Below are 15,993 nucleotides of genomic sequence, written 5' to 3'. Positions count from 1 at the left end.
GCTTTCACTCCTTCCCTCTGCTAAGATTTCTCTCTATAGTCTCACCCTAGCAAAATTTCCTCTGCTGAGTTTTCAGATTCAAGTTTCTTTTTTGAGGACCTTCAGTATGGTTAGAGGAAGCCTATGTCACCTTATAATTAAAGGCCTTTTCGTAGAGTATTTTTTTCTTTGATTTTTTAAATTTATTAATTGAAAATATGGTTGAAACTGGTGGGACAGAGAAATATATATATATATTATATATAATATATACATATATATAATATATGTATACATATATATATACGTGTATATATATATATATATTCAAACTCTTCCTAGTATTGTTAATTAGAATACTGTTATCATTTCTTTTCTCTATTTGCACTATTGTTTTACTTGTTTCTCTTTCTGGTGATTTCCTTTCCAGGGAGAAACTAACTTTCTAAAAATTCATATTACATAGAAATTCAATTAAACATGTAGTGTAACCCTTCTTTCCTGGAAACAAATAAATAAAGGTGGCAAGAACACAGTCTCTGCTCTTTAGGAGTTCTATTTTTGGAAGCAAACACATAAATCATGATACCATAAGGACGAATATAATAGTGATATAGGAAAAATATTAATCATAATTTCATGAATGCTAGAAATATTCAGTGACTGACCAAACGAAACCCAACAAAACAGAAACAAAAAACAACAAACCACCCCCACACCAGAAAAACATTGTTGTTTAGCCAGGAAAGTTGAAAGCTTAAGAAGGATATGATTGAAGACTAAATGATTACAAAGCAAAGGAAGAGCTAAAACGATCTTGTTCTCAAAATCTTGATACATGGATACAAGAACAATCCATGGCTGCTATTTGAACCTTGAAAGAGACACGAATGGGTCAATGAAAAAGAATACTTTAAGTTTTTTTTAATGCCTATGAAATTTGTTATGCTAACATATAGTAGAGTAGGAATACATATAATTGAGTCAAAAGAAATTTGAATGAGTTATTAATAGTAAAATCTATATTTATAAGGAAAATTGAAATATGTTTGAGATTGTGAGTGATCTTTGAGATTTAAACCAATAATTTTGTTTTGGGGAGTTAAAATGATCATCCCCCTCTTCTAAAACATGTATTTCCATTGGTGTCACTGCTTATACCTGATCAGGTCTGTTATGATGCAAAAAAAATAATTCCCATCTCATTGTGAGATGGGACTTATACTCAGCTGAAAGGCTATATTTGCATTGTATGAGAGATATGGGGTAAAACCTGAAATTAGTTAGTACCACCATTCTTTTATTCCCTGCCATCTGGGGTAACATTACAAAATACAGGCTCCCAGGGTCACCCATGCTTACTAATAGTCTTATTATACCACTTCATTCTTTGTACCTTTATACTTATCCTCCCTTTGTTGTTCATCTCAGAACCCTTCCCGTTATTCCCTAGAACAATATCACCTTGAAAACAAATTTGACCTCCTTAAAGAACACCCTTCCCCATCCTTTTCCATTAACCAAAAGATAGTTCTCTGTTGCCACCATTTGCAGTGATGTCTGCTCATATACCCACCCTCTGAATGTCATGAGTCTCAGTGGTGTTAGTGGGAGTTCATTCACCTTGCCCTTTACTACTAAATCCACAGAGTGTATCTTTTCTATTGTGTTAACATTTCTTTCTCTGAAGCTCATAACATTTGGCTATTCCATCCCCTATCCTGAGCTACCATACCTCAGCAATTGTTACAGATTAGAAGACTATAGAATGATTTGGCCTTAGTTTAAGGTTACTTTTGATATGGCCTACCACCAAACTGGCAAGCAAAGAGTACACAGGATACTTGCAAGACTGAGGATAAAACTGACTGAATGCTGGTCCCCAGTGCCTCCCTTGCCCTCTTGGTGCGTGCCCAAGGTTCAGTGATCTATATAACAAGCAGAGACTGAATAAGCCTCCAGATCCAGAGTAGCCCAGAACTTCTCTCTCTCTGCTTTTTAATGTGAATACCGGGAGAGTGGCTGCATCAGCATTCCAGTGTCCACCATATTGTTGTATGAGGAAATTCATGATACATCACAGTAATATACATTCTTACTTACCGTGGTGCCAACCTACAGCAGAACTCACCAGGCTACCCAGCCCCTATTTATTACCACTTCTCTCATTTTTTCTCTATATTTTCTATATTTCTCTCTATCACTTCTCTATATTTTTCAGCGATTATGAAATTGACTTAGAGATTTTCCATTCAAGTTCAGCCATCAGGTGAATGACTTGTGTGTCTCTCTGGATTGCCCCATCCACTGCCTAGTCTCAGATTTCTTTCACTTACTCAAATCTAATAACTTTTGACCCACTCTTCCTTGGCAGCCTTCTTACATTGGGCAGTTGGTGTGTTATAGTGGAAAGAGTATACGCTTCAGAGTTAAATAAGTCAGATTTTACATTCCAGGTCTGCTACTAACTAGCTGTGCAAGGTTGGGCAAGTCATGTTAACTTTACTTGTCTTTGGTTTCTTCATCTATAAAAATACTCAGATAATTAAATGCAGTGGCATATGTAAGATGCCAAGCACAGTGCCCACAGATTCTGAAAAACGCAAGTTTCAACTCCCCTTCATATGGCTATATATTAGATCTTATCCTTGTATAGAATTTTTAGTCTCTGACATCTTAAACTACAATATCTCATTTTATAATCATAGCTTCTTATCCTTTGGGTTTACCTGCTATCTTTGCTCTCCAAATTCATTCAAACTTTTAATCTCCTGATTCTTATTTTTTCACCAAGTCTATTAAACCCCTCTCCAACTTACCTTTTTTCCCCTCTACTGGGCATAGTTCCATGAGTATAAACGCTCCCCCTAGGCATGCAGCTCCCTCTGCTCCTTTGTATTTCTGTACCACTGACTTCATAAAGCTTCAACTTAGAATCAGTCCAACCGTTTACCTTCTCTGTTCTTCTACCTGTGTTGGTACCTCTACAAATTAGTTTTCTGTAGCCTTAGCTAGAGCATATTGCTTGACATATTTCATGTGTCCTTGATAAGTTTATTTTTCCATTCCTCTCAACCTTCACTGACCACTTTAGTTTCTAACCCTCATCCCTCGCATTTACACTGAGTTGATACTCTTGCCTAAAATATTAGAGAAAAATATTGTAAGTTATGAACTCCCTCAACTCCTTGTATATCTGTGTATACATTTTATATCCATGATTCTTTCACTTTCATCTCCCTACTAAGAGGATCTCTTCTTTTATACAAGGTTGTATTTCCAGTGAAGATCACTTTCTATTTCCTTTTGTCATACCTAGGTGCATATAACCAACTGAATGTTGGGTTTCTGCTCCTAATTTCACAGATGTCTCAACAAGCCCCAAACTAAGCATGTGATCTCCATTTTATCACCTCACTCATAATATTATTCTTACATTATCATCTCATTTAATGATTTGTGATGTGCTTAGCAATCAAGCTAGAAATCTAGGAGTCATAGTAGATTCCTGTCTTTTTCTCAAATGCTAACATCCTATTGGCCTATTAGATCTACTGTCTTAATTTCTCTCTATCCTTTTCTCTCCATTCACTCTGCTGCTGCCTTAAATGAAACCCTTATCACATCTTGCCCAGATAACTGCAAATACCATCTGATTTTCCACCTCTAGTCTCATTTTCTTCCAATTAGTGTTCTCCACAGTTTCCAGAACATTCTTTTTGAAATGGAAATATGAGTATAATGCTCTTTACTTGAAACTGCTTTGTGTGTCGCCATTGCCTTGAAGATGGCACATGTAAAATGAAGTTTTGAAGACAAAGTTAAAGTATTTCTCACGTTATAAGGCCCTTTGCAATCTATCCTTGACTCTTTTCAACTGCAACTCATCTCACTCCTCCTCACGTAACCTGGGCGCCAGCCACAGGTTCATAGTTTCTGTGTATGTAATGCTGTTGCATGTCTCCATGCAGCACAGGTTTTTCCCCAGGATACCCTGGGGTTATTTTAAAATTATTTTTGAGCAACTCCCATATGTTCTGTGTGATAGGTCCTCTGCTAGGTGCCGGTAACACAAAATGACTAAGACTTATCTCTGATTTACCCCGGAGGGATGGAGGCGCAGACTGATGAATGGTGATTTTACATGACACCACTGGAGCAGGGATCACAACTTCTTTGTTCATCGGTGTCGGCCAATACCTGGAATAATGACTGCTATGTAGTACTTTATCAAACATTTATTATTTTTGAATAATAACAAATAGTCGTAATAGCTATTACTTATCTAGTAGTTTATTTGTCCCAGGTATTGTTGTAAGTGGTTTTACTTATATCACCTTATTTAATCACCAAAACAACCCTATGGGGTACATACTATTATTATCTTTATTTTAACTGGTGAGGAAATGGAGGCATGTAGAGGATGTTACTTGAATAAATTGTGTCATATAAACACATGCTTAGGATACGATGGAGACATAAAAGAAGGACATCTAACCCAACCCACTTGGCTTAGAAAAGGCTTCCTAGAACATTCCAGGCAAAAGAGCACAGCAAGAGGCCATCGCATAGAATGCATAGTGTGTTTTGAGTTCTGTGTTAGTGAAGGTAAAGTGAGAAGGGAAGAAGAGTGACAAATGGTGTCCAGAAATATGGCAAATATAAGCAGAAGAGGATAAATACAGTGAGGATAGAAATAAAGCTTAGTCTCTTTGATTTTTCAGATTAATTGCTCCAAACCCTGCATGCCCTGTTTTTTTTTTTTAAACATCTTTATTGAAGTATAATTGCTTTACAATGGTGTGTTAGTTTCTGCTTTATAACAAAGTGAATCACTTATACATATACATATGTTCCCATATCTCTTCCCTCTTGCATCTCCCTCCCTCCCACCCTCCCCATCCCACCCCTCTAGGTGGTCACAAAGCACCGAGCTGATCTCCCTGTGCTATGCAGCTGCTTCCCACTAGCTATCTATTTTACATTTGGTAGTGTATATATGTCCATGACACTCTCTCACCCTGTCACAAAGCTGCAGTAATCAAGACAGTTTGGTACTGGCCCCAAAACAGAAATTTAGATCAATGGAACAGGATAGAAAGCCCAAAGATAAACCCTTATATGGTCACCTTATCTTTGATAAAGGAGGCAAGCATATACAGTGGAGAAAAGATAGCCTCTTCAATAAGTGGTGCTGGGAAAATTGGACAGATACATGTAAAAGTATGAAATTAGAACACTCCCTGACACCATGCACAAAAAAAAACTCAAAATGGATTAAAGACCTAATTGTAAGGCCAGACACTATCAAACTCTTAGAGAAAAACATAGGGAGAACACTCTATGACATACATCACAGCAAGATTCTTTTTGACCCAGCTCCTAGAGAAATGGAAATAAGAACACAAATAAACAAATGGGACCTAATGAAACTTAAAAGCTTTTGCACAGCAAAGGAAACCATAAACAAGACCAAAAGACAACCCTCAGAATGGGAGAAAATATTTGCAAATGAAGCAACTGACAAAGGATTAATCTCCAAGATTTACAAGCAGCTCATGCAGCTCAATAACAAAAAAACGAACAACCCAATCCAAAAATGGGCAGAAGACCTAAATAGACGTTTCTCCAAAGAAGATATACAGATTGCCCTGTTATTTTGTTTGTCTTGCTCTTGATTCATTTTCCACCCTCTTGAATGACCTACCTTTTTGAGGCTTGTCTAAAAACTCCAGGAATTAATGTTATTTAAGTAGAGGAAGAAATGGTGTCTGATGTTTCCATTACTGCCAGTGCTTCCATTTCTATGTAGTTCTGGTGTTGGAGATGGTCAACCAGGTACTTGTCTTCTGCTGCTGGGGTAGGCCCTTGGCCAGGACTCATCGATTCTCCAAGTTTGGGTTATGTGGCTATAACTCTTTTTAGTGTCCATTTCCATGCTCAATACAATCATTATGCTAAAATGGATTAGGCTAGGAAAGCTTCCACACAATGAACCATACAATATATTGAAACAGATCTCTTTAACAATTTCTTAGACCCTTGCATTGAGTATGTTTCTTCAGCCTTACCACTCTTATCTACGACATGTCCACTCCAGAAGGTTTATCTAACTTTAAGTCTTGGAAATTAGGGTCTGGAGTTTCAGTCCTTCTTTCCTAGTGGGAAATCTTTCTGACTTCATAAATCAGGAAATTTCTAAGTATGCTTATGTATGAGTCCTTGTTGACTCTTTTGGTCAATACTTATTTTTCTGAATGGGCAATACCAGGCAGGAATCACCCCTGACAGAAGGTTTCTTATCAGGTCTAATTCTGGTGGGAATATGTTGCGTTAGCACAGTTGCTGAACCCAAGTTCATGTGCCCTAAACACAGTGAGGCCAAACAAACTGAAACATCGAAGTTTGGAACAGAGGAAGGTTTATTGCAAGGGCCATGCAAGGAAAATGGATGGTTCCTGCTCAAAAGACCCGAACTCCCTGATGGGTTTCAGGGAAGAAGGTTTTTTTTAAATTTTTATTTGTTTATTTATTTATTATTTTTGGCTGTGTTGGGTCTTCGTTTCTCTTCGAGGGCTTTCTCTAGTTGCAGCGAGTGGGGGCCACTCTTCATCACGGTGCGCGGACCTCTCACTGTCGCGGCCTCTCTTGCTGCAGAGCACAGGCTCCAGACGCGCAGGCTCAGTAGTTGTGGCTCACGGGCCTAGTTGCTCCGCGGCATGTGGGAGCTTCCCAGACCAGGGCTCGAACCCGTGTCCCCTGCATTGGCAGGCAGATTCTCAACCACTGCGCCACTAGGGAAGCCCCCAGGGAAGAAGTTTTTATAAGCAAAATTTGCAGGGGAGGGCTGCAGGGTGTGTAACCCTCCTGTGATTGGTTGGTGGTGTTCCAGGAATCTCAATCATCAACCTTCTGGTTCCAACCAGTCTGGCGTCCACATTGCTTGTGCTCAGCCTGAAGTTACCATCCCCCACCTGGATGCGGGCCTTAGTTTCTGTAGAAGAACTCAGAGATGTGTATCAGATTGTTATGCACATTCCCCAAGGAGGACCCAGGCCCAATGCTCTGCTGTTGTTTCTTCCTGTATCCCCTCACTCTCCTAATTAGTAACTGAATCTGCCGTATGGAACTCAGGGAAGGTCTAGGAGGCTGAAAGCCTTTTTCCTACAAACAAGAAATGGGAAACAGAAAGGCTTTGACCACAGGATCCTGCTTGGTTACACAGTGATTGGCTATAGATGGTGATCAGTGAATGCTTGCTAAATATGTGAATGGGAATGGGTCTCAACCAGAGGTTTTCTAGTCATAATATTGAAAGATTCTTTTTAGTACCTTCCTTTCTATTATGTTTCTCTGAGGCTGGTAAGAAAGTAAAGGAACATCTAAAAGTGGTAAAATTTAATGTACAGTAAATTTAAAGTGCTCTTTTTATTGTAAAATCCTACTTTTGAAGGTTCTTCTCATCTCTATAATACTAATTATTCATGTCTCATTATTGTGCACATTTCAAAGCTTCTTATATAAACATGTGGGGAAATCCTGTTTGACTTTACATTTGATGTTTAATTGAAGGTTATATTCGATTTAGTCCACAACAGTTTTTTGTAGTTAATAAGCTATGGTGTCAGAATTGTTGGTCATTTAAAAGTAAATGACTAGAGACAATTAGTAGCTAAATTATAAAGTCGTTACTAAATTTGGGAACACTTTATACTTCTTGCCCTGATTTAACTTCAATTTAGTGAGCAAAGTAGTGACATTTGAAATGAAATAGTTAATGTTCCAAGGCAATTGGGATGGCAAACGCATCTTGTTAGTTTATTTAATGAAAATGGTTCCGTTTAAAAATCTGAAACTTTTTTATTATGAAGTACTGGCACAGGAGCAGTAAAGAGGCAAGTGCTGTGCAGAGATTAATACAAAAAGTCACAGTTCTTCCCTCACGGGGGTGACAGTCCAAAGAAGATAGAGTGCTTTTTATCAAAGGGTTCCAAATGAGTGAGAAGACTAATTTTCACTCTTCTTTTTTTTCTCTCTTATATTTGCAGTCTTTTATAATTGATATGATCAGATATATCTTAACGTACATTTTTAATTTACGCTTTTTTCATGATCAGCCCAGTTCCAACTTGTATTAATTTTTCAATTTTCTATGTCTAGAAAGAAAAGGAAAAAAAATACCTTTTTGCTAGATGTGGTTATTTTACCAAGCAATAAGTAATTGTATTTTTTCTTTATTTAAGAAACATCTTAAATTCTTGAGGCGTTAAGGTTTTTTTTTTTTTCCTCAAGTAGCTGTTTACCTATGGGAAAAAATACTTTGTGCTCAGGACACCTATTTATTTTTATGGTGGACACTTTCCAGGGGCAAGCACTACATAGAGAGTATTGATTTCTACCTGACTTAATACCCAAACCTTTGCCAAAGTAATACTGAAGAAGAAATTGGGAAAGTTAAGCCTGTGATCATTTAAAAATTTTGTCAAGAGGGTAAAACTGTTAAGAGAAAGAGAGGCAAATGTTCCTGCCCAAGGCTACTCTAAATGTAGCTCTGAAGAGTGCAGCCTGCAAGTGATTGTGGTAGAGAAAACTGCAGAGGGGCTACTAGTTTTGTTAAACTGCAGAATAATATTTTATGGTAATTTTAAAAAAAGATCAGTTCATTTTGGAATTATTGTTTCCCAATGAGAGATGTAGCGATGAAGTGAACCACTTTTAAAAGTGGGACTAGAATGGGGCTCTTTATGAGGGATTTGGTTATGGGAAAACCATATATCCTTTCTGAATCGTCCCTTTTTCTCACCCTACATAAATATTAAGCACTTATGAGGGTGATTTCTACATTTTGAAAGGAGAATACTGAACAAATTTTAGAACCTGTTTCTCTTCTACTAGCTATTTGAGGATAATTCATATGGTAAGATAGCTATTGAAACCTAGAAGCAAGATATATGTACCAAAGACAGAAATAAATCTTCAGAGATAATTATATCATGGGTAAATGGAGACTGCTTGATTGATTTTTCCCTGTTTTGATTTTATGATATCAGATAGGGCTCACATTATTCATGTATCTACATATAGCAAGCATGTAGGATTGGAATGAGTTCAGAGTAAATGAAAAACAACTTAGGAGGCCGTTGCAGTAGTCAAAGTGAGAGAGGAAGAGAAATATATAGGGGGTTTCTTAGGGTTCTTCAGAGAAACAGAAGCAATCTTATAGAGAGAGAGAGAGAGACAGACAGAGACAGAGAGAGAGAGACAGTCAGAGACAGAGAGAGAGAGATATTTGTTATTAGGAATTTGGATCACACAATTATGGAGGCTGGCAAGTCTCAAGAGCTGCGAAATGAGTTGGCAAGCTGGAGACCCAGGAGAAATGATGGTTTAGTTCTGGTGTGAGCTCGAAGAACAGAGAATCAGGTTAGCCAATGGTGTAATTCTAGTTTGAAGGCTGGCAGTCTGGAGATCCAGGAAGAGCTGATGTTTCAGTTAGCATCTGAAGGCAGAAAGAAAAAGCTGATGACCCAGTTCAAAGGCCATCAGGCAAGAAGAATTCTCTCTTTTGTTTGTAGGAGGGTCAGCCCTTTTGTTTTATTCAAGCCTTCAACTGATTGGGTGAGGCCCACCCACACTAGAGAGGGCAATCTACTTTATTCATTATGCTGATTTAAATGTTAACCTCATCCAAAAACATCCGCACAAAACACCCAGAATGTTTGACCAACAAATGGGCACCTCATGGTCCAGTAAAATTGACACATAAAAGTAACCATCACAAGGTTAAATCTGGATTTAGAAGACTTAGAAATGAATTAGATATAGGGGAACAGGAAAAGGAGGAGTCAAAAATGACTCCCAAAGAGTGAGTTTGAGCAACTGGCTAGTCCCATTTGCTAGGCTGAGGATGTATGAGGAAAAGCATGAGTAGTAGTAATGTGGAGTGATGAATGTAAATGATTCAACCACGCTCTTTTTGATGCACCTAAATATATGTGTACATATATATAATGGTAAACATTCTGACCACAGTCTCAAGTTCTTTCCTACTGACCTTGTAATAATAACTCTAAGTCAGAGGGTGGAGGAAATGTGTATTGTTTATTATAGATATAATATAAAATGGTAAGCATGGGTGAAATTAGGTCCTGAGGAGACTCTGAAAGGGAACTGGACTGAACTTAGTACCGCTGCACCTAGACAGGGCTCCTGAGGCTCTCCACACGGTGTTACTCCGAGTTCTACTCCCAGTGTTGTAACTCACATGTTGGAGAGTGATCTGAGGCCTGATTGTTTCGTTTGGGTTGCCGAGGATCAGACCTCAGACTGTGGAAGTAGTCCCTGACTGTGGGAGTAGTCTTTCCCTAGAAGGAGTAGATATTCTCAGTCTTAACCATCCTAGTGTGAATTCAGGAGAGAAGGAAATGAAGACTGAGGACATGGATCTTATATCCTGGATTATTATGCTTATTTTATATAAGTGAAGATAACTTTGGTGGAGCACAATTCTGGTTCTCTCTTCAGTCAAGTACAAGCTTTGGAACCCTTTGCATTAGTTATCTACTGTATTTATTATTGTTTTTATCAATATTAAATGTGCATCATATAGGAAATCAATAGGTATACCTAATGTGTGTTTATAACGAGTTAAAATCTAAATGCAAATAGGCAAAATGCATCAAAATAGAAGAAGAAAATATCTGTTAGTTCATGAGACCTTAAAAAAAATAAAGAGAAACAAATGTTTAGTCTTTGCTGGCTTGAATTGTCAGACAGGAAATATATGCTGCAGTTGTGTCAAGAGGACTGATGTAATCCAGTGGAGAATTCTACTAGAGAGGCTTTCACTTAATAGAAGAAAAAAAAAAAAACAGGGATAGAAAATCCCCAAACAGTGCCTGACTGGCTTCCCAATTTACTTGGTTGTCATTATCTGGCCTCCCAGAACATCTTTCTAGTTTGAACCATCCAGGAAGGCTCAGAGTGTTTCATTGTTAACCATTTATTGACCAAGATGAATTCACCCCAAGGTATAGGGATCTTGTTGGGAGGTTTGGTTTGCAGTCACTATACTATACTTTGTAAGTATGGTTTAGTTAGTATATATTTAGGAGCTAAGATATGTTGAATAAAATGGCATGAAGTTTTTATTTGAAAAGCTGAGTAATAATTGTAATAATTGTATTTTTATAAGTGATTTTGGTTTTTCTTTTGGTCCGGTTCATCTAATTCTGTTAGCCATGTTAAAGATTCTTCACTTGTTACTTTTAACTTCTCATGAAAGACACATAATAAAATTAATATTCTCTTCTTTGTAATATCCTTCTCTATGAAAGGCACTTGTTTTCCTTAGCAGTGAAAGGGATTGCATGATACTGTTGATCTATAGAAAAGATCGTAGGTTGGATTCCAAAAATCAGCAGAAAGGAAAAAAAACAAGTATAGTTAAAATTACTCTTAAGAGTAAATTGGAAATCAATAGGCTATATTTGTAAGTTCAGCATAGCCAGTTTTCCTTCTAGCATTTCTCTGGTTGAGCATCAGAAGTAGAGGGCTTTCTTTCAAGAGGCATACTATGTGAAAATGCACATCTTTAAATCCCATAAGCACCCTGAACAAGGCTAGTTGCTCATGTGCTGGGATGTATTGATACTTGGGACCTCTGAACTCTTGAGGGCAGAATAGATTAACATTTCCTATTTCTATCCAGGTCATACAAATTGGCTGACTGAATCTTTGGGACTGTTTCATTTCAACTTATGTAATTGAAGTTGTGTAAGTTACACGTGTTTATGATTCAATTCCACTCTAGATGTTTTGGTTCTATTCGGTTATTCTTTCCCTATGATCTCTAATAGGCAGAGACACTGACATAGTCTGGAGAAAAGTTTTATAGTCAAACAATAAATTTTAACATTTGTATATTTAAGTTTGAGGAATGGTATAAGTTTATTTCATGATGCACTGGCTTTAGGAGCACTAAAAATATTTGGAAAGAATATCAATTCTAATGACTCATTAAAAAGGGGGGTGGGGAACAGAGCATTTTTCCAGAACTCATCTCTCACTAAATTATAATAAGTCTATTTTAGACAATGAAAGTCACACTCAGGTCCCTAAAATCAATACTTTAGTTTTATTCATTGTTGCTGGGAAAATGCTAAGTTCCTAAGCTTTGTTAATGTCACAGGATATTCAATTCTAGTTATTATAGTTTACTCACATATTATATAGTGCTTAGTGAAAACTGAATTAAATTGCAAAATGAAATTAGTTATAGTCATTTCTATTCTACTTGGAGAAATAAACAGGTAAAAGCCACAGTCAGTGTTTTCTTTTGTAGCCCATAACTCAGCTTGCTTCCTATGAGGCACTGCAGTTCCCGCAGAGCTCTGCTCATTGATTACAGTTTCACCTGGCTTAACTTGATAAATGATTTTGCCTAAGCCTCCTGTCTGAGAGGCCTATTCAGATCTTGTTGATATAAATTTTTCACTGCCCCTTAGCCACTAATGCTAACATTACTGGTGATAATCTTTGGTTTGTATGTTAGTATGTGTCAAAGTAACAGTATTTCGTTAAGCCCTTTGGCAAATAAGTTTATCTGATTTTGTGAAATTATGTGAAGAAAACAACACTTTGAATTTAGCATGATTCATGATTAATCTGTTATAAGTAAGTTTTGAATGGGTTAGGCATTAGTTGTCTTGATTTGGGAATGACAAATTTCTGGTAGCTTAATATACTGGTAAAAATGTGCAATACATTGTTATTTTGGAAGCCTTTACAGAAAACCTGGAACACTGAATGGCTTATTTTTCTGGATACTACAAATTTTTCTTTTGAGATACTTCATCATGAATCAGTTCTAGTTATAAGTTATGCACCCATGACAAGTGACTGGAAATTAGTTATTCTCTATGTGAGAAATATAACCTAGAAATGGATTTTTGCATTATTTCTACCACATGGGTTTTCTGATGATTGATTATAAAGAGTGTTTACATAGAATATTTCACATTCACTTACACACATAATGCACTTAATATAAATGCACTTAAAAACGTAACAAAGCTCTACAGCTTCTAAACTAAGGACCAAACCCTGAAGAGTAACTTCTTTAAGAATCCTTTTCTCTTGGTGTACCACAGTTATAAAGCTTTTAAACTGAATGTTAATAAAATTTTCCACACTTTCACCTCCATCTATCAAAAAAATGGAGTTAAACTACTTGCACCTTAAAGCCATGTGGAATGCATCTCCTAAGAACATGTGGTCTAGTGGTTTACCTTTTAGGATCTTCAAGGAAGATCTTCAAAACAGTGGAATGATCTATAGCTACCTAGACAAACTTTGATTTGTAGACTTGGTTTAACCAATATTTCTTATATTTGACTGTGGGTCTCCTTCCCTTTCCATTTTCATGTAATGCCTGTTAATACAGAACATTCTTCAAGGAAAAAATACATATTTCTATGTGTATGTGTATAATTGACAGCAGAGTTGACGCTAGATTCCAATTCCTCTCTTCTTGTCCTCAGGGCTGTGCTTATTATTCTTGAAATATTGTATTTATAATACACTCTAAAGCATTTAACATTCTGGAATACTATAGGAAAAAGAAGAAAGCATTCTAATGAGTTAAATTATCTGATTAATTGGAGATGACAAAGCACACAATTTTTGGTTTCCTTCCTTGCAATTGAAGATCTTTTTGAAGTTTATATGTTGCTTTTCTTTGTCAATAAGTAGATCATCCTATGAAAGTGTACTTTGCCTTTTATAGTTGAACATTTTGCAATACTCCAGGGTCATTCCTTAGAGGTGGATTTTTTATTGTGTAAGGTGGTAGATTTAGAAGTGGAGATGGGTTAAGGAAGGTATTCGGATGTCTGGTAGCATTTTTCTGTTGTTGTTAATGATTTTTTGATGACAGTATTTTTGTCATCATAAAAATAAAATTAACTAGTGGTTTTGATTAACTACAGTTATTATTGTAATTGCATTATGTTGCAGTTGTAAATCAACTCTCCATATAGAATAGAACCTATTGAGTTGGCATGAATTAACTGGACTTTCGCTGGAATAATTTTTTTCTAGAATTATCACCCATCAAGTGGTAGATATTCAATAAATATTTGTTTAAAAAAATTAAATGCAGACACCTGGTCCCTGTGGCCATAGCTTACCAGTTTTATTAAGGGAAGCTGAGTAAGGAGGGAGAGCTTTTTGGCTAATTTCAGCCTCTGTGCTTTGTTCATCAGAATGCATGATGCTCACCCACTGATTTACAAGAGTGCATCTTCATTACACATGGGCTGCACATCCTCTGATACTCTAAGAGCTGAGCCTTTCCAAATTGTATTTAATGGTCTGGATTTGGTGTTGAAATTAGACTGGAATACACTAATGCCTACCACTGCTGATACTGCATCATCCTAATTTTTTCTCTCCTTTAAAATAACAACAAAAACCAATCAATTTACCTTGGTAAAGTGCTTCCTTTTTATTAATGTTGCTTTTTAAAAAGAGCTGTACAATTCTGACGCATTAGGTTGGAATATTGCTGGCAATATATCCTGTATATAGCCTCATCAGACCGATACTCCTGTAACTCACAGTGCCTTTTCTTATTGAAAAATCTTTCCCTTTCAGCCAAAGGAGTATAAAAAAATCTAAAAAGGGATCTGTTCTTCCCTCTATTTAGGCTCAGAAAGACAGCCTTTAAAAATAACACTTTTTTACTGTGAAAACATAGAATCTAGACAATCAAATTACATAAAATACTCCTTTATTCTGATGGGTGTTTATTACTTTATTAGTTATGAGCAAGATATAAGTCATTCACATTGAAGACCAAACTGCATTAAAAAAAGCAAACTGAACTTTGCAAAATAATGAACACTTCCTCCCCTCCCCATGCACATAATAATCAGTTTTATAAATTAATGGCTTATGAGGCTTTTATTCTTTTGACTATATTCAGCATGCATTTGGTATACTTTATCTCATTTTTACTAACATCATTTCTTCTAGGTCTTCCATTCATAATTTATTTTAAATTTTATCTAATTGAAAATTTGGTGACATTATCCTGAGTCTTTTCTTGCACAAGACAGGGTAAAACTAAATAATGTTAAAAAGAATTTTAAAACTTTTTTTTAATCCAAATGTATATGCTTTCTAAAAAGGGTATGTACTTGCGCATAACACATAGCATACTGCAGTTAGGTTTTTATGTAGACTCTGCTTGAGTATCTTTTCCCCTAGAAAAGGATGCTATCTAGTCCCCTTATATGGTCTCTTAATTAATAGCCTAGAACCCACCTTCATTCCACTTGAACCTCCCTTCTCTGTGTTCTAGATAGGAAATTATCAACAGGTTGGCCAAACCTGTCCCTCAGCTATATCTGATTTGGGCTGAAACACTGTTGACCCCCAGGATATTACACAAAAAAATTGAATTAGTTTATAACATTTGAATATCAGAAATTTCCCACAGAAATTGAGATTTTTTGGTTTCTCTAGAAAAAACTGGAAGATATGGATCTATATTCCTGTTTGGCAACTGTCCTTTGGAGCTCAGTGGTAGTTGCCCCTTTTACATGAGACAAGGGCTCTCTCATTTATTAAAACTTCAGTTCCCCCTACTCCCTATTTTGCAGACATTGAGGCTGATGATCAAATGACATTAGCGCTTGTCTTTTTTTTTTTTCATGCTCAGCACCTGCCTGACCCTCTGGACACTTGAGATTGTGACTCCTTACATCTTTCTGCTTTACTGGAACTTACTTGTATTGTGGCCAGCACCACTGGGCACTAATAAGGAGTTATTATAAACTACTTCAAAATGTGCTTTCTGTTCCAGATATATTCTTTCAACTAAAATACTTTGTATTGCAGGCAGTATATGAGAGGAATGAATCTAATGGTTAGGAATTTTAGGTTGCATGATCTGCAGAGGAGATACTTTGGGGCTAACAATCCCTTTGGATGCCATTGCCTCACCCATGC

The 15,993-nt window shown here is 36.6% G+C and overlaps 1 protein-coding gene across 5 annotated transcripts in view; it reads left to right on the top strand.

The window, feature by feature from the left end:
* Positions 1-15,993, top strand: part of CTNNA3 (catenin alpha 3) — a 1,737,547-nt gene that overhangs the window by 569,497 nt on the left and 1,152,057 nt on the right. The window lies entirely within an intron of this gene.

Source organism: Balaenoptera borealis, assembly GCF_965194805.1.
Source record: "Balaenoptera borealis genome assembly, chromosome: 10".
Classification (NCBI taxonomy): domain Eukaryota; kingdom Metazoa; phylum Chordata; class Mammalia; order Artiodactyla; family Balaenopteridae; genus Balaenoptera; species Balaenoptera borealis.
The sequence above is the reverse complement of the archived record's forward strand: the minus strand, read 5'-3'. Positions and strand labels throughout refer to the sequence as shown.